The sequence below is a fragment of the Antechinus flavipes genome, chromosome 1 (genome assembly GCF_016432865.1).
Source record: "Antechinus flavipes isolate AdamAnt ecotype Samford, QLD, Australia chromosome 1, AdamAnt_v2, whole genome shotgun sequence".
Taxonomy (NCBI): Eukaryota; Metazoa; Chordata; class Mammalia; order Dasyuromorphia; family Dasyuridae; genus Antechinus; species Antechinus flavipes.
Genome location: NC_067398.1, coordinates 494,904,894 through 494,926,009, shown reverse-complemented (window position 1 = coordinate 494,926,009; position 21,116 = coordinate 494,904,894). Strand labels below are relative to the sequence as shown.

At 38.5% G+C, this 21,116-nt stretch overlaps 1 long non-coding RNA gene across 2 annotated transcripts; it reads left to right on the top strand.

The window, feature by feature from the left end:
• Positions 1 to 1,864: 1,864 nt before the first annotated feature.
• Positions 1,865 to 21,074, top strand: LOC127543949 (uncharacterized). Of its 2 annotated transcripts, XR_007949343.1 has the most exons (3): positions 1,865 to 6,701; positions 9,573 to 10,105; positions 17,985 to 21,074. It is a non-coding gene; the product is annotated as an uncharacterized LOC127543949 (long non-coding RNA). The 2 variants fall into 2 exon arrangements; XR_007949342.1 differs by lacking the exon at positions 1,865 to 6,701 and having other exon boundaries at positions 6,715 to 10,105.
• Positions 21,075 to 21,116: the final 42 nt, after the last annotated feature.

Below are 21,116 nucleotides of genomic sequence, written 5' to 3'. Positions count from 1 at the left end.
GATGATGGTTCTTTTGTGTGAGTCCTTCTTAAAACTTTTAACTCAATTCTCCAGTGCCCAATAATCCAGATGGATTATTGACAATCTCATCTCTGTAGATTTGTATTCCACTACTAACGATGTAATTTAGCTCATATTAAATTGCAAGCAGATTTTTCCCTTCTCTATAGAGAAAAGAAGTATTGTTGCAAAGAAGACAGGTAATAATTCCCAATGGACTTACCCAAAGCAAGGAGATGTATGATAACCTGAAACTCAAGTGAACATGCTCTAAAAATGCAAACTAGGCCTTTTTATCTCACTTTAATAGAGAACATTATAGAAAAATTTTCAATGTTCAGCAAGGAGGAACTAACTGGTTGCTGAAGTAGTAAGTAGAAACTTTGGGGACATACCACGCTGGTGTCTAACAAAGCAGTCTTCATTTCGGGAAGAGTAGCTTTCAAAGGGCTTAGAGAGAGGTAATCCTACTCCCTAAAAATGGATAGGGGAATCCAGTCCCCAAAAGGATGGGAAGCCCTCAAAAAGTAAAATCTCAAAATATAAAAAGAAGCTGTTCCTAGGAGGCAAATAGAACTGTCCGAAAAGATCAGTATGGATTCACAGGGGGCTTTCTGACTGATCCATTAAGAAGATAAAAAGGCCAGGTAACAAAGGCCAAGGAATAGCAAGATCCTGTAATAGATGCAAGAATACCAAAGAGTGGATGACTGATGATGAATGAATCCCCAAAACACAGAAGAGCATGGTTTGTATTTGAGAGGTTCAATGACTTGCCCAAGTTCACAAAATGTAAAGGGGAATAAAGTGCAAATACTTTGCATATGAAAATACCCATTTTGTTGTTTGACTTCAAAATAAAAATAAGTTTTTTTTTCCTATGTTTTCTTAAAAACACAAAAGCTTTTTATTTTCAAAATATATGAAGTTTTCAACATACACCCTTGCAAAATCTTTTTTTTCCCTCCCTCCCCTAGACAGTATTCCAGTTATATTAAATATGTACATTTCCATATTTATCATGCAAAATGGAAAAAATGAAAAAGCAAACAAAAAATGTGAGAAAACTGTTCTGATCCACATACAGTCCTCTTTCTGGATGTAGATGGTTCTTTACATCACAAGTCTATGGAAATTGGCCTGAATCATCTGGCTGTTGAAATTGATCATTATGTATAATCTTGCTGTTCCTGTATATGATGTTCTTCTGGTTCTACTCATTTCATTTAGCATCAGTTCACGTAAATCTCTCCAGGCCTCTCTGAAATCATCCTACTGATCATTTTTTAACATTCGTATACCATAACTTATTCAGCCATTCCGCAACTAATGGGCATCCATAAATTTCCAGTTTATTGCTACTACAAAAGGCTGCCACAAACATTTTTGTACATGTGGGTTCTTTTTCCTTTTGTTATGATCTCTTTGGAATACAGACTCGTAGAAATACTGCTGAATCAAAGTATGTACAGTGTGATAGTCCTTTGGGTATAGTTCCTTACTGTTCTTCAGAGTGGTTGGATCAGTTTACAACTCCAGTGAGCCAGTTTTCCCACATCCCCTCCCAACATTCATCATTTCCTGGCTACTTAAGCTAGTCTGAGAGATGTAGTGGTAGCCTTGATTTATCTTAATTTGCATTTCTCTGAAAAATAGTGATTTTAGAACATTTACTTATGACTAGAAAGAATGAAATCTGAAATTTGTGAATATCTTTTTTTTTTTTAATTTTATTTTATTTAATAATAACTTTGTATTGACAGAATCCATGCCAGGATAATTTTTACACGACATTATCCCTTGCAATCACTTATGTTTCGTTTTTTCTCCTCCCTCCCTTCTCCCCCCTCCCCCCCCCAGGATGGCAAGCAGTCCTAGATATGTTAAATATGTTGCAGTATATCTAGATACAATACATATTTGCAGAACCGAACAGTTCTCTTGTTGCACAGGGAGAATTGGATTCAGAAGGTAAAAATAACTCGGGAAGAAAATCAAAAATGCAAATAGTTCACATTCATTTCCCAGTATTCCTTCTTTGGGTGTAGCTGTTTCTGTCCATCATTTCTCCAATGAAACTCAGTTAAGTCTTTTTGTCAGAGAAATCCACTTCCATCAGAATACATCCTCACACAATATCGTTGTCGAAGTGTATAATGATCTCCTGGTTCTGCTCATCTCACTCAGCATCAGTCCATGTAGGTCTCTCCAAGCCTCTCTGTATTCATCCTGCTGGTCATTCCTTACAGAGCAATAATATTCCATAACATTCATATACCACAATTTACCCAGCCATTCTCCAATTGATGGGCATCCATTCATTTTCCAGTTTCTAGCCACTACAAACAGGGCTGCTACAAACATTTTGGCACATACATGTGAATATCTTTTGATCATTTATCAATTGGAGAATGGCTTGTATTTTTTTTTTAATTTTTATTTAATAATTGCTTTATATTGACAGAATCCATGCCAGGGTAATTTTTTTACATTATCCCTTGCACTCGTTTCTGTTCCGATTTTTCCCCTCCCTCCCTCCACCCCCTCCCCTAGATGGCAAGCAGTCCTATATATGTTCAATATGTTGCAGTATATCCTAGATACAATATATGTTTGCAGAACCGAACAGTTCCCTTGTTGCACAGGGAGAATTGGATTCAGACGTTATAAATAGCCTGGGAAGAAAAACAAAAATGCAGATAGTTCACATTCGTTTCCCAGTGTTCTTTCTTTGGGTGTAGCTGCTTCTGTCCGTCATTTATCAATTGAAACTCAGGTCTCTTTGTCAAAGAAATCCCCTTCCATCAAAATATGTCCTCATACAATATCGTTGTCGAATTGTATAATGATCTCCTGGTTTTGCTCATTTCATTTAGCATCAGTTCATGTAAGTCTCGCCAGTCCTCTCTGTATTCATCCTGCTGGTCATTTCTTACAGAACAATAATATTCCATAACATTCGTATACCACAATTTACCCAGCCATTCTCCAGTTGATGGGCATCCATTCATTTTCCAGTTTCCAGCCACTACAAACAGGGCTACTACAAACATTTTGGCACATACAGGTCCCTTTCCCTTCTTTAGTATTTCTTGGGGATATAAGCCCAATAGAAACACTGCTGGATCAAAGGGTATGCACAATTTGATAACTTTTTGGGCATAATTCCAGATTGCTCTCCAGAATGGTTGGATTCGTTCACAACGCCACCAACAATGCATTAGTGTCCCAGTTTTCCCCGCATCCCCTCCAACATTCATCATCATTTTTTCTTGTCATCTTAGCCAATCTGACAGGTGTGTAGTGGTATCTCAGAGTTGTCTTAATTTGCATTTCCCTGATCAATAATGATTTGGAACACTCTTTCATATGAGTGGTAATAGTTTCAATTTCATCCTCTGAAAATTGTCTGTTCATATCCTTTGACCATTTATCAATTGGAGAATGGCTTGATTTCTTATAAATTTGAGTCAGTTCTCTATATATTTTGGAAATGAGGCCTTTATCAGAACCTTTAACTGTGAAGATGTTTTCCCAGTTTGTTGCTTCCCTTCTAATCATGTTTACATTAGTTTTATTTGTACAAAGGCTTTTTAATTTGATGTAATCAAAATTTTCTATTTTGTGATCAGTAATGGTCTCTAGTTCATCTTTGGTCACAAATTTCTTTCTCCTCCACAAGTCTGAGAGATAAACTGTCCTATGTTCCTCTAATTTATTTATAATCTTGTTCTTTATGCCTAGGTCATGGACCCATTTTGATCTTATCTTGGTATATGGTGTTAAGTGTGGGTCCATGCCTAATTTCTGGAATGGCTTGTATTCTTATAAATTTTAGTTGGTTCTCTATTTTAGAATGTAGGCCTTTGTCAGAAACCTTGGATGTAAAAATTTTCTCCTAACTTACTGCTTCTCTTCTAATCTCGTCTGCATTGGTTTTGTTTGTACAAAAGGTTTTTAATTTAATATAATCAAAATTATCCATTTTGCATTTCATAATGTATTCTAATTCTTTGGTCACAAATCCTTCTGCACAGATCTGCCATATTTTGTTCTTATTTGCTTATAGTATTACTATGTCTAAATCACAAACCCATTTTGACCTTATCTTGGTAAAGGGTGTTAGATATGGGTCAATGTTTAGTTTCTGCCATATTAATTTTCAATTTTCCCAGCAATTTTTGTCAATAAGTTCTTATTTGGATTTCTTTTCTTGTCTGTAGTTTCTTTTGTAAACATGATTGGTTTGGAAATGTTTTTCATGACTGCATATGAATAACCTATAAAGGGAGAAAATTTGGAATTAAATAATTTTATTTTTTCTAGCTCTATAAAATAAATTTCTTGGCAGTCTGATTCACATAGCATTGAATAAGTAATTCCATATTAGTCATTTGGTAAAAGACAAAGATATCAAAAATAAGTATTCTTAATTCTATATTCAAAATTCACTGGTTCTCTTTCTGGAGGTGGAGATATCACTTTAGCAGCTGAAAAAATGGCCTGGAGTTTTGACAAGGTAACTAGCAGATCAGCAAAGTGTTGTAAGCATGTATATACATGAGAAAATCTCATCCTGTCATTGGTGATGAGATAAAGAGATAACAGATTTTATAATGGTACGATTAGAAGAATTCAGAACTGGCTGAATGACCTGACCCAAAACATAGTAACTCACTTAGAGTTATCAATATGTTCCATTTCACCTACTAATGTTTACTACAGCAATAAGGTTGATGAGGGCCTGGAAACAGATTTTTATATGAAAGATACTTTTTCCCCTTTTTTCCTTGATTCAGAAGATAAAAATTAGGGAAAATGAAGTTATAATTTTTTTTAAAAAATTACTCAGTTTTTTAGTCATGTCAACTCTTTGTGACCCCACTCTGGGGTTTTCTTGACAAGTATTCTATGGTTTAGCATTTCCTTTCTCAACTCATGTTACAAATGAGGAAACTGAGGCAAATAGGATTAAATGATTTGCCTAGTCACACAGAAAGCATTTCTTCCTGACTCCAGACCTGGGATTATATCCATTGCACTACATAGCAGTGGTTCCCTTTTGGCCTTTAAAATCAAATATAAACTCTTATTTGGCTTTTTAAAGCCCATCTTATCCTGGCCCCAACCTACTTTTCCAGCCTTGATGGACATTACTCTTCCTGTAAGTTCTGTTCGATACACACACACATACACAAACTTCGTCTCTGGATTTTTGCACTGGCTCCCCATGCCTAGAATACTTCCACAACTCTCCTTCACAGAATCAGAATCTATACCATGTTCTCATCATTTGTATATATACCCCCAGCACGAAGCACAGCTCCAGGAATAAAGTCAAGACTTAATGAATATGCTGATTGAATGATTGGACCTCAGAAGTTATAGAAAATTGACAGAAAAGGTGGATTAGAAGTACAGGTGAAGGTGACTAGGATAATCCTTCAATAGAAATGGGGAAGTCGGGAGAGGGAATGGGAGGAATGACAACATTCTGTTTGGGGCACTGAGTTTGAGATGGGGATGTGGCATGCAGATGGCAATGTCTCATTGTTAGATGGAATGCTTTGTTCAAGAAAGAAATTAGGGGTTCATATTTCAGTTTTCAAGTCATCTGCATAGAGAAATTGAACTCATAGAATCAGATAGTCACCAAAGTTGAAAACAGAGATTAGTAGATACGGTTCAGAACGTCAGGGAATAATCCTTAGGCAGTGGGTACAGGAATGGTGATCAGCAAAAGAAACAGAAGAATTAGTCAAAGGAGTAGGGGATGAGTGTGCAGAGAGCCAAAGGAGAAGAAAGTAAACGGCATGAGATATTTGGAAAGCACTTTGCGAATCATGTATGCTGTTATTCACATAACTCAGAAGTGGATATGGTTAGCATTATTATGCAACTTTCTCTAGTAGGGTGGGTGTGTTGGATGGTGAGGAAAACTAATAGTTGTGGGGTGCTAGGGAGTTTGGCAGGAAGGGAAGGGAACAAGTTAAATAGGAGATATGAATGTTTGACCAGATCTTGGTAGGGCCAAGACAGTGAAGAAAGAAAATGAATCAGGAAAAGCCTACTGAACTTAAGAAAATGAGCAGGGATGAATGGTTAAAGATACAAGGTAGAGGGAGACAAATGTACCTGAACTTCAGGAAACTGCCCTAGACTAGTGGCAAGAATCCTAAACTGGAAATCAAGGAGGACCAGGTCTGAGTGCTGCCTTTGCACTAATTGTCTGAAAGCTTGAGCAAGACTCATATTCCTGAGGCTGAATTTCTTCATCTGTTAAAAAGAAACTGAACTTACATAAACTGATACTAAGTGAAGCAAGCAGAACCAAGAAAATATTGTACAGAGTAACTATGAAATTATGTGAGGATCAACTGTGAAAGATGTGGCCCTTTTCAACAATGAGATGATTCAGGGCAATTCCAATAGCCTGTGATGGGGAGAGCCACCTGTATCCAGAGAGAGAACTATAGATACTGAAGGTGGATCATTGCATAGCATTTTCACCTTTTTGTTGTTTTGTTTGCTTATTTTTTGTTTTTTTTCCCTCTTGACATGATTTTTTTTTTGTATAGCATGACAAATAAGGAAATATGTTTAGAAGAATTGCAATGTTTAATCTGTATCTGATTGCTTACTGTTGTGAAGAGGGAAGAGCAGGAGAAGAAGAAACATTTGGAACACAAGGCTTTGCAAAGGTAAATGATGAAAACCATCTTTGCATATATTCATAACAATAAAATATTAATTTTTTTAAAAAAGGAAACTTTGAAAGGCTGAAGGATTCAGATCAACTCAATAACTAATCATTATTACAGAGAACTGATGATGAAGCATATTATACCCGCCTCCTGACAAGTGATGGACTGCATGTGCTGCATGAGACAGATTTTTGGACACTGCCAATGTAGAAATTTGTTTTGTTTGACTATGCATATTTGCTACAAGGGTTTTTCCTTTTCTTTTTCAGTAGTGGGGTGGAATGGAGAGAAAATTAACTTTTATTTATTAAAAAAATTTTTAATTTAAAAATATTTTCTATATAAACCTAAATTCTAAATTGGTGTCGCCTTTGAATATTACAATTAACTCTTTTTCAAAAATATTAGCTACTTTATGGCTGAAGTAGTTTCTATGCTCTTTGTCCTCGCTGACACATTTGATTCTACAACAGAAAAACTTCTTTAGAAAATTCCAATAGTGTCATTGGCTGTTCTTAATCTATTTCTAATTTTCCAGCATTAATAACTTGCTTAACTAGACCAGGTTTAAATTGCCATTATTTTCTCATTTTTCTTTCATTTTAGTATTGATGCTAGTTTTTAACCTAATAATCCAGTGGTCTGAATTTACAAAAATGGCTGTTTTCTAAATGATTCCTACATCAGTAACAAGTCAATCCTTTCTGCTTCTGCTAAAATATACTCAGTTTAACATCGTATATGTGAAGTTATTGGATATATAATTTCAGATACTTTATAATTCTCTTCTTAAAGGAAGTATTCATAAGAGTCTATATTTGGTCTCTTTTGTTTCTTAATCCTGAACAATTTTTCCACCATTTGTCATCCTTCCCTGTTCCTACATTTTCATTAAAGTCTTTGAGTATTAATGTTAATTGAATTTGGAAAATCTTTTACAGCTCATTGCATAATTCCTCTATCTCTTCATCCTCTGCAACAAATGTTGGCATAAAGCTGCTATTATTTTCATGTTGGTCTTTTGGCAAATGCTTATCATGAGCTTTCTGCAATCCATGATAAGTAAATGCTCTATGAAATGAGGTTGCATGTTGCTCTTGGACACAATAGAAAAGCAGTTCCTTTATTTGCCTTTCCAAATAGCACCAGGGAACCATCTTTCCATTAAGCATTTTTCAGGATAACTAAACGTGCAGTGTATTGAATAGGGAATCAAACAGTTGGATCTTCACATAAGAAAAATAACACTGGAACAGATTGGGATGGGGGAGACAAAAAAAAAAAAGCAGAGAAATCAATTAAGAGACTGTTGTAACATCCTAGACAAAAGATGATGAGGGGTCTCAACTAAGTAAAGAGGGAGAGTCAGGTGCTATAGCAGTAGAAAAAGCAATCCTTTGCAACAGACTGAATATGTGGGGCAAAAGAGGGCAAGGAATCAAGATTAACATCTACTCAAGATTAGACAAATGGTCCCTTTGACAGAAATAGGGAAGTCTGGAATAGGGGAATGGATTTGGTTTTGGTTGTTTTGAGTTATGAAATGTTTATTGGAATGTTCAGTAGACAATTTTTGATTCAGGACTGGAATTTGGGGGAGAATAGGTGCCAAGATTTAAGCCTATGAATTAACTTTTCTGTTATTAAATATTCATTATGTGCCAGGCACTGAGTGTTTTACAAATATTATCTTATTTGATATTCACAACAACCCTTTCAGCTTCAGTTTACTCAGTTGTAAAATGAGGATAATATTAGCAAATACCTCCCAGGATTGTTGTGAGGATCAAATGAAATAACATCCTATGTAAACTTCACAGGTATATGTAAATGTTAGCTACTATTAAGTGCAGGCCTGACCATATCACCTCCGTTTTATTTAATAAATGTCAATCCAGGATTAAATTAAAAAAAAATCTTGTTATGGCTTTTAAAGCCTTTTATACTGGGCTTCTTTCAACCTTTCCAGTCTTGTTATACCTTGTTTTCTTCTCCCCTCCTTCTTCTTCCCCATACTTTGTGATCTGTAATACCAAGCTCCTGGTTGTTCTTGCACAAGAAAACATTACTCTTTTACTCTCTCTCTTTGCTTCTTGGGCCAGTGACAAACAATCTTCTCACTGAATTCCGGATAACCTTGGGCAGACAGAGTGAGGCTGATAATGGGCAGCTCTGCTTCACTTAAACCTAATTCACTTGCAAGTCAATCATTTTTTGCAAGTTTCATCCATCTTTCAATGTCATTGGTTCTCTTAGAGAATAAAACAATTGCTTTGCTTGGGCCACTCTCCCCCTGTCTGTGCCTCCTGGCATCCCTCAAATCCCACACAAAATCCCACCTTCTAGAAAGAAGCCTTTCCCAGTCCTCTTTGATGTTAGGACCTTTCCTTATTTTCCTATCTCATGCATGCATGAGTATATGTGTGTGTATATATAATATACAAACACAAACACGTGTGCATGCTTCCCTACCTGTCTACATACACACATATACATCTAAACATATTAATATAGGTATCATTTGTACCTAGTTTGCAAGTGGACTCCCATCCACCATTAGACAGTAAGCTCGTTGAGAACAAGGGCTGTCTTTTGCCGTTCTTTGTATCTCCCATATTTAGCACAATGCCTGGCACATCAGGCACTAAATAAATTTGTTGTCTTTATTGTTAATCAAGGAGTGGGCTGTTGCTTGTTCATTGTTGCTGTGCTGTTGTTGTTATTAATCACTGCATTTTGATTGACATCATTAGTTGTACTATGGCCGCAATTATTAATTGTTGTAATGGTATTAATCATATTGCCGTAGGTTGTACTATTGCTGTTGCTATTAGGTGTATTATTGACTCTATTTATTGTTATTTGCAGTTTCGTTATGAAATGTTCTTCCTGTTACTCGGAGACGCCTTCTTTCCGAGGGCTGTACATCCTTCCATCGCACCCTGGCATTCCCGCTCTTGGACACACCAGGAGGCCTGAGGTCAAGGTAGAACCTTTCGGCGGGAGGCCCCGTTGCACGTCATCACGCGACGTCATCGGGGGCGTTCGGTGGGCCCCGCTACCGATAGAGCCGGGCCCTCGCCCTTTTAAGAGCGGAGGCGGTCAGGGTCACGTGGCGCAAAGGGGTGGGGCCGAGGCACCAGGAAGCGGCCTCCTGCTCCCGGAGCTGTAACCCGGGCTGCCGCTGCCACTGCCTTTCCTGCAGCCCCTCACGTAGAGCCCCGTGTGCTCCGCTACGCTCGAGGATCGGCCCCGGCTCCTCCGCGGGGGTCAGAGCGGAGCTGCCGCCCGCCGAGATGAGCGAGGAGGAGGACTATTACCTGGAGCTGTGCGAGCGGCCGGTGCACTTCGAGAAGGCGAATCCCGTCAACTGCGTCTTTTTCGATGAGGCCAACAAGCAGGTCCGAGGGGGGAGGGGCGCGGGAGGAGGTGGAGTCAGGAGGGGGCGGGGCCGGAGGCGATGCTCGCGCCCTACGGGACGTCCGGTCGGGACGGGGGAGGGGAGCAGGGCGAAGGGATGAAAACCCCGGACGCCCGGGGTCCTCTCTTTAGACGGAATTTAATTATCTTCGGTTTTCTTTGCATGCTCTCTACCCTAAGCCCTAGAAAGTGTTAGGGGGACTTAAGGTGGGGAAATTGAGGTTCAGAGAGGCTAGTTGATTGGCCCATGCTCACACAGCTAAATGAATGGACCTCGGAGGCGATCGCCTCCATCGTGGACCTGGACCTGGACCGGAGTCCTCATGGCAGCGTGTCTCCATGCCGCTTCTGCTTGAACACTTTAGGGGACGGGGAGCTCACTACCTCCCGAAGACAGATCGTTCTTCTTTGGGATAGCTCGAAAGTTTTTCCTCCCTGGAACTTTCCACCTGTTCCTCATTCCGGATGGGCCTAAGAGGAGAGAGCCTAATCAGTTTTCCAAAGGATAGTCCTTCAAAGACTCGAAAACAGGTCATAGGATCCTAAAGTTAAAGCAAAAGCTACTTTTTAATGCAGCTGCATTTTACAGATGAGGAAACTGAGGCTGAGAGAGGTTAAGTGGTCAGTCTAGGGTCATACAACCACCAGGTATCCAAGGCGGCATCTGAATTCATTTCTCAATGATCTCACTCACTAATATCTATTCAGCTACCCACCTGTCTCCCAAAATAAAAGCAATCTGGCTCCTTCTCTAAGGTAAATATCTCCTTTCATCAGCTAGACACAATCCAGCTTATCACTTATTCCTGAAATGTACATCGGACTGGACAAAATATTTCCAGATTCTTGTCTGACTAGGTGTGAATAAATGGGATAATAGCCCCATATACTAGATTCCTCCTAACAGAGTTTAAAATTGCCTCATTGTCTTGCTTGTCAAGTCAAAATTTTGGTTCATTTTGAATTTAAAAGTCTGTATCCTTCCCCCTCCACCCCCCAAACTCTCCCATCATATACTTTGTAAGGTTGAATATTTGAACTGAAATATAAAAATTTACATTTTTAATCACCTAAATATACTTTAAATCTCTCTCACAACTCTATCTTTTCTACAAGAATAGTATGAGTGACTTTATTAAGAGATTTGTTCACATTTAGGCCAACTTTAAAGCTTTTTCTTGTCTGTCAGATTAGTGACCCTGTCAAAAATGGGAATGAGTCTGATACCAATAATGGTTTGACAATCTTATCTGTCAGTTCTTTTGATGCCCCAGCACATAGCTGATCTAGGCCTGATGAACACATCAAGGGTAGTTTCTTGCTTAGATTGAGCATCATTTTATTGGCCACTTTTGTGCATGTCCTTTAGGGTGCTCTAGGCTTAACATTTCCTGCCCACCAGAAGCTTACATTCTTTGTGGAAAAACAACATGTACATAGAAAGTTAAATAATTTTACTGGATTTGATTTTGTGTATTAAGACTTTTATTCTTGAGAGCTTCTCAATCCCATGAACTGAAATATCCCCTATAGAATTTCAGTCTGTGGGATCTAACTGATTTTTTTAACATTGGGAAATCTGCTTTCTTGAAATTTACAATACATATTAGACTATTTTGAGTTTCATCTCCTCTCTTACAAACTATTAAGATGGAATTGTTACCTCCTCTTAAAGATTCCCATCACTTCCACTCTTGCAGTGAAATCCAGGTTTCTTGACAAGTCTAGAATTGTTTCTGACCCGTCCAGCAGGTCATCAAAGTGTGGGTCCCGAGGCTGGCATTTGTCTGTAAGGCTAGGCCTGAAAAGGAATGGGGTTAGAAATGAGGAGGGAGACCAGTTGGGGTGAAACAAAGTCTCAGTTTAATGAGTGAAGAGGGTCTAGTTAAATACATTTCTGAATGGGGGGTAGCAAAGTAAAATATGTCACACCAGATGTGTGGCAGACATCCTGGAGCCTAATTGTTATCTTGCACCTGGGCTGATAAGGCCAATTTTCTGGGACACACATCATCTTGTCTCAGGAGTTTAGGGTGTATAGTTTGTTTACGATAAGGTTGTAGCTTCAGAATTTATGTGCAGGCGATTACATTCTTCTTTAGCTCTTTGATTCCAAGGACATGGTCTCTGGCATGTCCCCCAAGGACATGGTCTCTGGCATGTCCCCCAAGGACATGGTCTCTGGCATGTCCCCCTTTTTTTTTATTTATGCACGGGTGGGAGGCCTGACTTAGGCTATGTGACCGGCCTCCGGTTGTGGGGAGCGAGCGTTGATACACAACCAATGTTACAATGTCTTAGTATCGCCAATCATTGGAAAGGAGGATGCATGCCACCAAGTGCTGTCTTAGGTCGTCGGGGTCAGCCATACCAACTTGGGGGTACGCCATGCCGAACCCTGTCTTAAGTGGGTGGCCTGACCTCTCGAGGTTGCCCGTCATGGCACTTGCGTGGTCTTACTGCCATGGCTCCAAAATTAAAAAATAATAAGTCAACCTCAAAGCATCCACCACCCGGGGTCACACTAATCCCGTCATTGGCTAGACCACTGCCTGCTGAAAGGGGGGGTATAGCCTAGACCTGACCCGTCGGTACCAAGGCTCTTCTAGCAATTGGTCATTAAATCTCAGTGAGCCTCCGATGGGCTCGTTGATGTTGAGGTTTTAACAAAATAAGGGATTCTAAGACTAAAGCATCCAAATTCAATCTGAACTAGTGATAGGGGGTGGGGCAAAAGTGCTTAGGGCAAAGTGAATAGGAGCTAGGTGTTCCCATTCTTTCAGGTATTTTGAAAAAATATATACCAGGTTCCCCAATGTTCTACCTCTTCCTTCCCCCTTTTTTTTTCTCATGGAAAGGAATTATCGAATGACCATTGCCCATATAAATCCCAAGAGTGAATCAAAATCCCTATACATAACAGACTAGTACAGTAGCATTTCCTAAAAATCCCTCAAACATAACAGCAATAATTACACAGTTTTAACAAATCCCATCCCAAATCTTAAGCACACAGTAATAGATGATCCAGGCAAGGTTTAACAGTCAGTCATCAACCATTCCCAAAGTCTCTTATATCAGTCCAAAGTACACTCGATGCAGAGTCCAGTCCATGGTCTCATGTACAAACTGCTGCTTCAGGCTGTGAAGTGATAGGAGGCTCTCATTCCATGCAGAGTGGGTGTGTGCCGTGGTGACAATCAAAGCTGATCAAAGCTGATCCAGGTTCCAGAAGCAAACCAATATCTGTAATTTGACCAAAATCTAGAGCAAAAACACAAATCTAGCAAATAAAGATTAGATCAGTCTCAGATAGAAAGACTCAGTTCATCAGGTTGCTGCAAAACATGAGGAGGCCAAAGTGAATTGTTCCCTATGTGAAGAAATGAGTTTGCTTTACAGGCCAAGCAAACGGGTGCAGTCTTACAGACCATTATTAATTGTCCTCTTATGTAGAAACCTTAAAGAAATAAAACACAAATATCCAGTAACAGACAGATGACCAAGTGAAATACTCATTTGCCCAAGCATTTAGGATACAATGATTACATATGACCAGACTGAAAATAGAAAGGCATAACATAATTGAATTGCATTAACAGTTCTATTGACCATTGCTCTGATCAGAGAGATCAGTTACAAAAGGAAAAATGCAAGAACATAATCGAATTTTAACTGCTTATCAATTGTCCCAGTAATTGTCACAGGGTGGAGCTTTTAAAATTCCCAAATAGCCAATTAACTCTAAGCCAAAAACTTTTACCTCCAATAACAGATGTCATTAATCAAATTTCTGATAACTCTTAAACAATTATTTATCATAACCATGTAGTAATAACAGAAAGAAATTTCGTCTCAGTAAGTTCACAACTTAGAACAATTATCATATCTGGGTAGATGTTACAGGAGTGAACATTATACATACAAATCATTTTGCTTTTAAAATACCCAATACATAGAAAAATAATCCCAAATTGCATATTGTCCATAACAGAAACATTTTCAAAAGGACAAAGAAAAAACTATTATGTTCAGAGGCCCTTTAAATAACCTCAGGATGACCCAATACAATCAATTTAAACTTATACAAAAGACCCAATTCCACATAAAAGAATTCAAGAAGTTTTTTTGTTTTTTTTTTTTTTAACATAGCAATTAAACTTTTAGAAATACTCGGACCAAAGTATGGATCACATTTATGACCATTTTCTTTTTTAACCAAAAAACATTTATGCATCAAAAAACAAACATTCAATCAATTTAACCTAAAAGTATGTCCTTAAAAATCAGTTTGCTGAACTGGCTGTAATCAGATAAGAAAAAAAAACGGCAGTAACACACTCTAGAGGGGTGAGGGGAGGAGAGGATTCCATATGGCCACCCTTCCCCCACTCCTGCCCCCTGGAAAAAACTTCTCTCAGGTTCCCCATTCAAATTTCCTAATGGGGATCCTTTTCAAGATTTAACCCATCAGTTTCCCAATATCAGGTTTCTTCCCAAATTCACCCATTTCCAACCTTCTCTTTCTCCCTGAAACTTCCAAAAACCCACACATGTCCAGCAGAGCTGGTTTTAAAGTATAACTTATATTAACAAATAACTCAATATATTTCAGAAGGTAACAAACTGAATCAAACTAATACAGCTGTTTTTAAAAGTTTTTCTTCTACCACATTTCTTCTAACAGCTATTAGCATCTTATCCCAAAGCTTTTTATTGCCCAGGCCAGGGTAAGCTTGAATTTTATTGCTCTTTACTCTAGTAGGCTTTTCCTTACTTACAAATTAGTACAACAGGTTAAAAGTTTTAAAATCACAAGCAAATTTTCAAACAACCAATTCCCAAATTTCTTAATCATTGTTCTTAAAACTTAACAAAGCTTTTAAATCAGCAAAAACAGACTAGGGGCTGTATTTTAACTTTCCGAAATTCCAAATCCCTTTCAATCTATTTTTTCATTTCCTTTTCTTCCTTTCTCTCACTTTTCTCCCTTTGTCTCACAGGCTGCTGCAGTCAGCCAGAGACAGAGAGAGAGAGAGAGAGAAAGATTTTTCAAGCTTCTTGATATTCGCTAAGCCTGCACACAGAGGCTGAATCCTTATCTCTTATGAGCTTGGTACCTTTTAACACAGACACACACAGACAGACATGGAGCTCCGTTTTAGTAAGCATAGTTGCAACGATGTTCTTAAAAATTTTTCCAACCAATAAAACAGACAAATCACACAGAACATAGAACACACATCACACAGACTACACAGACTGTAGTCTTTTAATGTTGTAAAGTTAATGTACAACATTAAACAAAAATATAACACATAATATTCTTCAAGGGTCTTACCGCTTTGGGTAATTAATTATCGGGGCAGTAAGAAAGGGCAAGTTGTGAGGAGGTAGAATATACCCTGCGGCCTTGCTTTCTAATTCACCAACGTCTGAGGCGCTAAGGGCATTCTGAGTTTTTACAGGGAGTTTAGGTTGGGGGGCGGGGAAGACGGGGTATGCGAGATTGCTTTCTACGGGGGGAGTCCCTACTTTGGGAAGTGGGAGGTAGATAGACTTGACTGGGGGGGGGGATCTCAAAGATCCCCTAGGGGGAATTTTTACTCCTCTTTCTAGTTCCCATGAATGCAGCAGATTATGTACTCACTTTTCAGTTGCGGGGCTCTCTGTGGAGCGAGCGGTCTGCGGGGCTCTCTGTGGAGCGATCAGCGGGGCTCTCTGTAGAGCGATCTGTGGGGCTCTCTGTAGAGCGATCTGCGGGGCTCTCTGCTGTAGAGCGATCTCGTAGCGGGTCCGGACGAGCTTCTTCTTACCTCTTCTTAATCTGCCGGGCAAATGTCCAGCCTCGGGGCCCCACGTTTGGGCGCCAATTGACCCGTCCAGCAGGTCATCAAAGTGTGGGTCCCGAGGCTGGCATTTGTCTGTAAGGCTAGGCCTGAAAAGGAATGGGGTTAGAAATGAGGAGGGAGACCAGTTGGGGTGAAACAAAGTCTCAGTTTAATGAGTGAAGAGGGTCTAGTTAAATACATTTCTGAATGGGGGGTAGCAAAGTAAAAAATGTCACACCAGATGTGTGGCAGACATCCTGGAGCCTAATTGTTATCTTGCACCTGGGCTGATAGGGCCAATTTTCTGGGACACACATCATCTTGTCTCAGGAGTTTAGGGTGTATAGTTTGTTTACGATAAGGTTGTAGCTTCAGAATTTATGTGCAGGCGATTACATTCTTCTTTAGCTCTTTGATTCCAAGGACATGGTCTCTGGCATGTCCCCCAAGGACATGGTCTCTGGCATGTTTCTACTATATCCGATACTCTGAGATTTGCAGAATGATTGTGTGGGTTACGAATGTAGAGCTCAGTGGGTTTACTGTCCTAAATTTAGAAGGAAGTTGAGGAGTCTGGGAAGTCTGTGGAAGTGGGGGAAAGATCACGGATCTGACCTGGGCAAGAATGAGAATAAGTAAAAAGGACAGCATCAGAACCCATCAGAATAGGTATATAGAAGTTTTACAGGGGAAGATTTGGGACTACACTAGAGTACCCATGATAGTTGGGTGCTAGGATCTTAGACAAATACTATGAAAAGAATTGGGGCTACATCTCCCTAAGTCATGCCCTTTCTATTTCACTTGCTCTTTTCTTGACAAGGCTGCCCTGGTTTGGTTCTAATTAATAGAATGTGCTGAAAAGGATCTTAAAGATCATGTAATAACCAGTTACTCATTTTACAAATGAAACTACATTGTCAGGACCATTTCTTATCCTCTTATTCTTCACAAAGCCTTCAAATCCCTCTACTCCCACTGGGGGAAAAAAATCTGACCATCACAACTGCTAGAAGGAGGTCTGAAGAAGGCAGTAAGGGGAGGAAACCTGCGGTTAAACATACCTAGTTTCCTATATGCCGATCCTGAAGGACACCATACTTAACATAGTCATTTGTTTCTTCTAGGACACAACTGGGGAGGGAAATAATTTTCTATGCTAAGAGATTTAATTTCATCATTGTCCAAACTGAGTCAGTACCACAGACATAACTCACAACTTTTTTGCGTGTGTGTGAAGGCATTGTTTTCATAGAAGTTAGAGGACTCAGTCATTTTTAGTCATGTTTTGTTAATAATGATTTTTTTACTAGTTGAGTCCTTCTTTGGGGTCTTTTTATGGTTCTAATTGACTATGGTCTCAGAGGATATACCAGCGAAGAGCAAGCTCTCTGTCAGATCCTATCAAACTTGAAATATTCTGAGTACTGGCCCTGTGATGGCCAAGGACCAACCAAGCTAAGAACAGAAAGGCTTAACACCAAGTTGACCCTGGAATAATGAATTTTTTCAACCATAACTTTTGAAGACCAACAATTGTGTCATCAAAGGGTTTCAACCAGAACCATGGAGGGAGGATTCATACCGATGATGTCATGGGTGTCTGAAGTACTGATGGCTTTTGGTTAAAATTTGAATTAAGGAATTAAAAAATTCAAGCTTGTTCTACCATCATTTTTACAAAGAGAAAAACAGTCTAGGGAAATGTGCTATATTCAAATTTGCAGAAGGAACCAGTGTTGGATCATCCTTGATTCCTTATCATCTTGTGTGAGATGTTAACATTATGGTTGTGATATCATGAGATGATATCTTTTTTCTCAAAACACATTTAAATCTCCCAACTATCTGTAGGTATGGTTTGAATGATTAGAAGCATTTTAGGTTAGCTCTATATCAGAAACCTCAAACTGGGTAAAAATAGACACCTAAGAGTACTACTACAAAATAAAACTTAGTTAGCATTTTTAGACTATGAAATATCCTTTGAAAGTTCAGACTACTAAAATTAACTTCAAACCTTTTTCAGGTTTTTGCTGTTCGATCTGGTGGGGCTACTGGAGTGGTTGTTAAAGGACCAGAGGATAGGAGTCCCATCTCATTTAGGTAACAGTATTAACTGCGTTATGGCCTCTTCAAAGTATTTTCAGCACTTAAGCAAATGTGGTAACTACCAACCATCCTCTGCTGTCAGTAATATAGTTCAGATTTTCTGAACCTATTTGTCTTTTCTTCTTGACTAGAACAATCTGTCGTTAGATTTGCAGCAATCAGTCACTGAGACAAGTCATTGAGAGTAGGATGGAGAATTTGGTTTGTGGGGACGCACATTGGTGGGTTTGCTGACCTCCCAAGACCTCTTTATTTCTGCTTCCTTATCTGGCTTATGTCTTTCCACAGTATTTTGTCTGTGAAGAATATTAGATGACATTTATGTAGCAATTTAAATTTCACAAAGTGTTTTACATACATTATCTCCTCTGATTCTCACAGCAGTCCTGTGAGGTAGGTATGACAATTGTTACCCCAGTTTTATAGGATTTAGGAACTGTGAAAGAGTTTCTGTGCCAGTGTTTTCTCATGAAACAGTATTGTAAGAGAAAAGTGTTTCTTCCCTCTGACAAGGAGAGAATCCAATGGTGATTATTGTAGGAAAAAAATATTTTAATGCCACCCATTTTGGACCCTCAGTCTATCTTCTTGGGTTGAAGATGGGAGACTTGGATCTAGGAGTGGATTGTGTAGATTAAAAACTTGAAGGTTGGGACAGCTAGGTAGTGCAGTGGGTAGAGCAGCAGCTCTGAAGTCAGGAGGACCTGACTTCAAATCTGTCCTCAGTCACTTTACCCTTCCTACCTCTGTGACCCTGGACAAGTTACTTAACCCCAGTTGCCTCAGCAAAAAACAACAGGCTTGAAGGCAGTAATCTTGTCTTACTCATTTATTTGACAATGTTAGGATATAGGACAACTTTGAATGTAGCTTCTATCTCTGAAAGGAAAAACAATCTTTTATTTTAGTAAGACATTCAAGCAACTATTCAAAAACACTTATCAAGCATCTATTGTGTGTCAGGCACTACGCTAACTGCTGAGGATACTGATCTTGATCACAAGTTTGACTTGGGCTTTTACAAATGAAAAAGTTGTGCCTTAAGTCTTATATTGTGTGTTGTTAATAGGAAATAGCTTTTGAATTAGATAGAAAACTTAGTTTTCCCTTTTGTTACTCAGGTTCTGCTAATTCACAAAGATGTTTGCCAAGAAGTATAGTTATCAAAAAAATATAATCTCATATAATTTGGTATAGTTAGTTTTTGAGTTATGTTGCTGCCTTTTGTTTTTATACCTTAGTCTTCCTGATAATAAACCTCTACCTCAAAAGCAGTTTCTCTTGTAACAATAAAAATCACTTTAGGAAAACCAACTGATGTAGCAGCCATGACAGTATATGCAACTTTTCCTGCCTATTAATCCCCGATTTCTCAGTAGAATAGAGTATGTTCCATTACCTGCCTTTTGCATTTTAGTATTAATTTTACTTGAATTTGTAAATGGTGTGTATTGTTTTCATGACCCTTCTCCCCCTGTATAATGACTCATGTAACCTTCCAAAATTTCCCTGAATTTCTTATATTTCTCATTTCATACAGTATGATGGTGACATTACATTTATTTACTACAATTACATATAATTTACTATAATACTATAATTATAGTATAATTTGTCTTAAACTGATTGATACCTACGTTGTTTCCAGTTTTTTTGGCAACCACAAAAAGTGTTGGCACACATTTTAATGTATGTGGTACCCTTCTTTCTGTCTTTGATCTTCTTTGTGTTTATTACCAGTAACAAGATCTCTGGAAGACAAGGAGTAGACAGTTTGGTATTTTTGTATAATTTTAAATTATTTTGCAGAACAATTAGACTAATTAATAGGTCCACCAATAATGTGTTGATATGCCAATCTTTGACATTATTTTCATATTTTATTACCTTGTTTAACTTGAGGGGCACACAGTAAAACCTGAAAGTCATTTTTATTTACATAGCTACTTGAAGCATTTCTTCTTATAATCATTGACAAATTTTTCATTTTTTAAGAAATTCTGTATCCATATCCTTTGACCACTTTCCTATTGGGGAATTGCTCTTAATCTAATAGGTTTGTGATATTTCCCTATGTTTACATGGGATAATAAATTTTTATTGGAAATGCATGTTGCAAAGATTTGTCCCCGCTCAGCTGCTTCATTTCTATCTTAGCGCATTAATTTTGTTAACACACAAGTTCTATATTTTATTCTTTGTGATTTCTCCTATCTGGTTATGAATTCCACCCATGTGTAGTTTTAAAAAGTATTTTCCTAATTTCCTTTCTAATTTTTATAATGATATGATCTTATATTTAGGCTGCTTATCCATATGACAGTTTATGATCACCTTTCCAGCTGGATTTGATGGCCATCCCCACAAAGTTTTCAGGTGTCCAGTACTATTGAATGGACCTTCCACTGTCCCCACAGTATTTTTGTGATAGTCTTCCGCCATATTGTGAGTAACTTTGTTGAGGGTAAGAATGCTTATCTACACTCTGGGCTTAAGGAGATGCTGCTAGTATCTAATAGTATCTAATTCTGATACCTTTATCCAGCTACACAGATCTAGAGCTGGAAGGGACCTTAGCGGTCAACTATTTCAACTACTTTCTCATGATGAGAAAGCAGCGTCAGGGAGGCTGGCTCCATGATACAGAGCCAGCAAGTATTGCTGGAAGGAAGATGCAAGCCCAGTGGGGCTTGAGCTTATGGGTAAGATCTCTTGCTCTAATTTAGCGAGCTGGTTATCAACTGTTCATTTAGGTGGTGGAAACAGGGCAAAGCCGCAGCAATCCCCTTCTCAAAAGACCTGTTCGGACCCAAGCTGTTATTGATCAGTCTGATATGTACACTCATGTTCTATCAGTATTCACAAAGAAGGTTGGTAAATAAAATGTTTCATTTAGTTTATCCTTTGCTCAGGAAATAATATTCTAGAAAATAAAAGAATTCAAGGAAGCTAAATTGCTTAACTTAATAATGTATTAATAATAATATAATAAAAATAACTTAAATAAGTTGGTGCTATAACTGTTTCCAATGTCTTGACTTAATCCTCA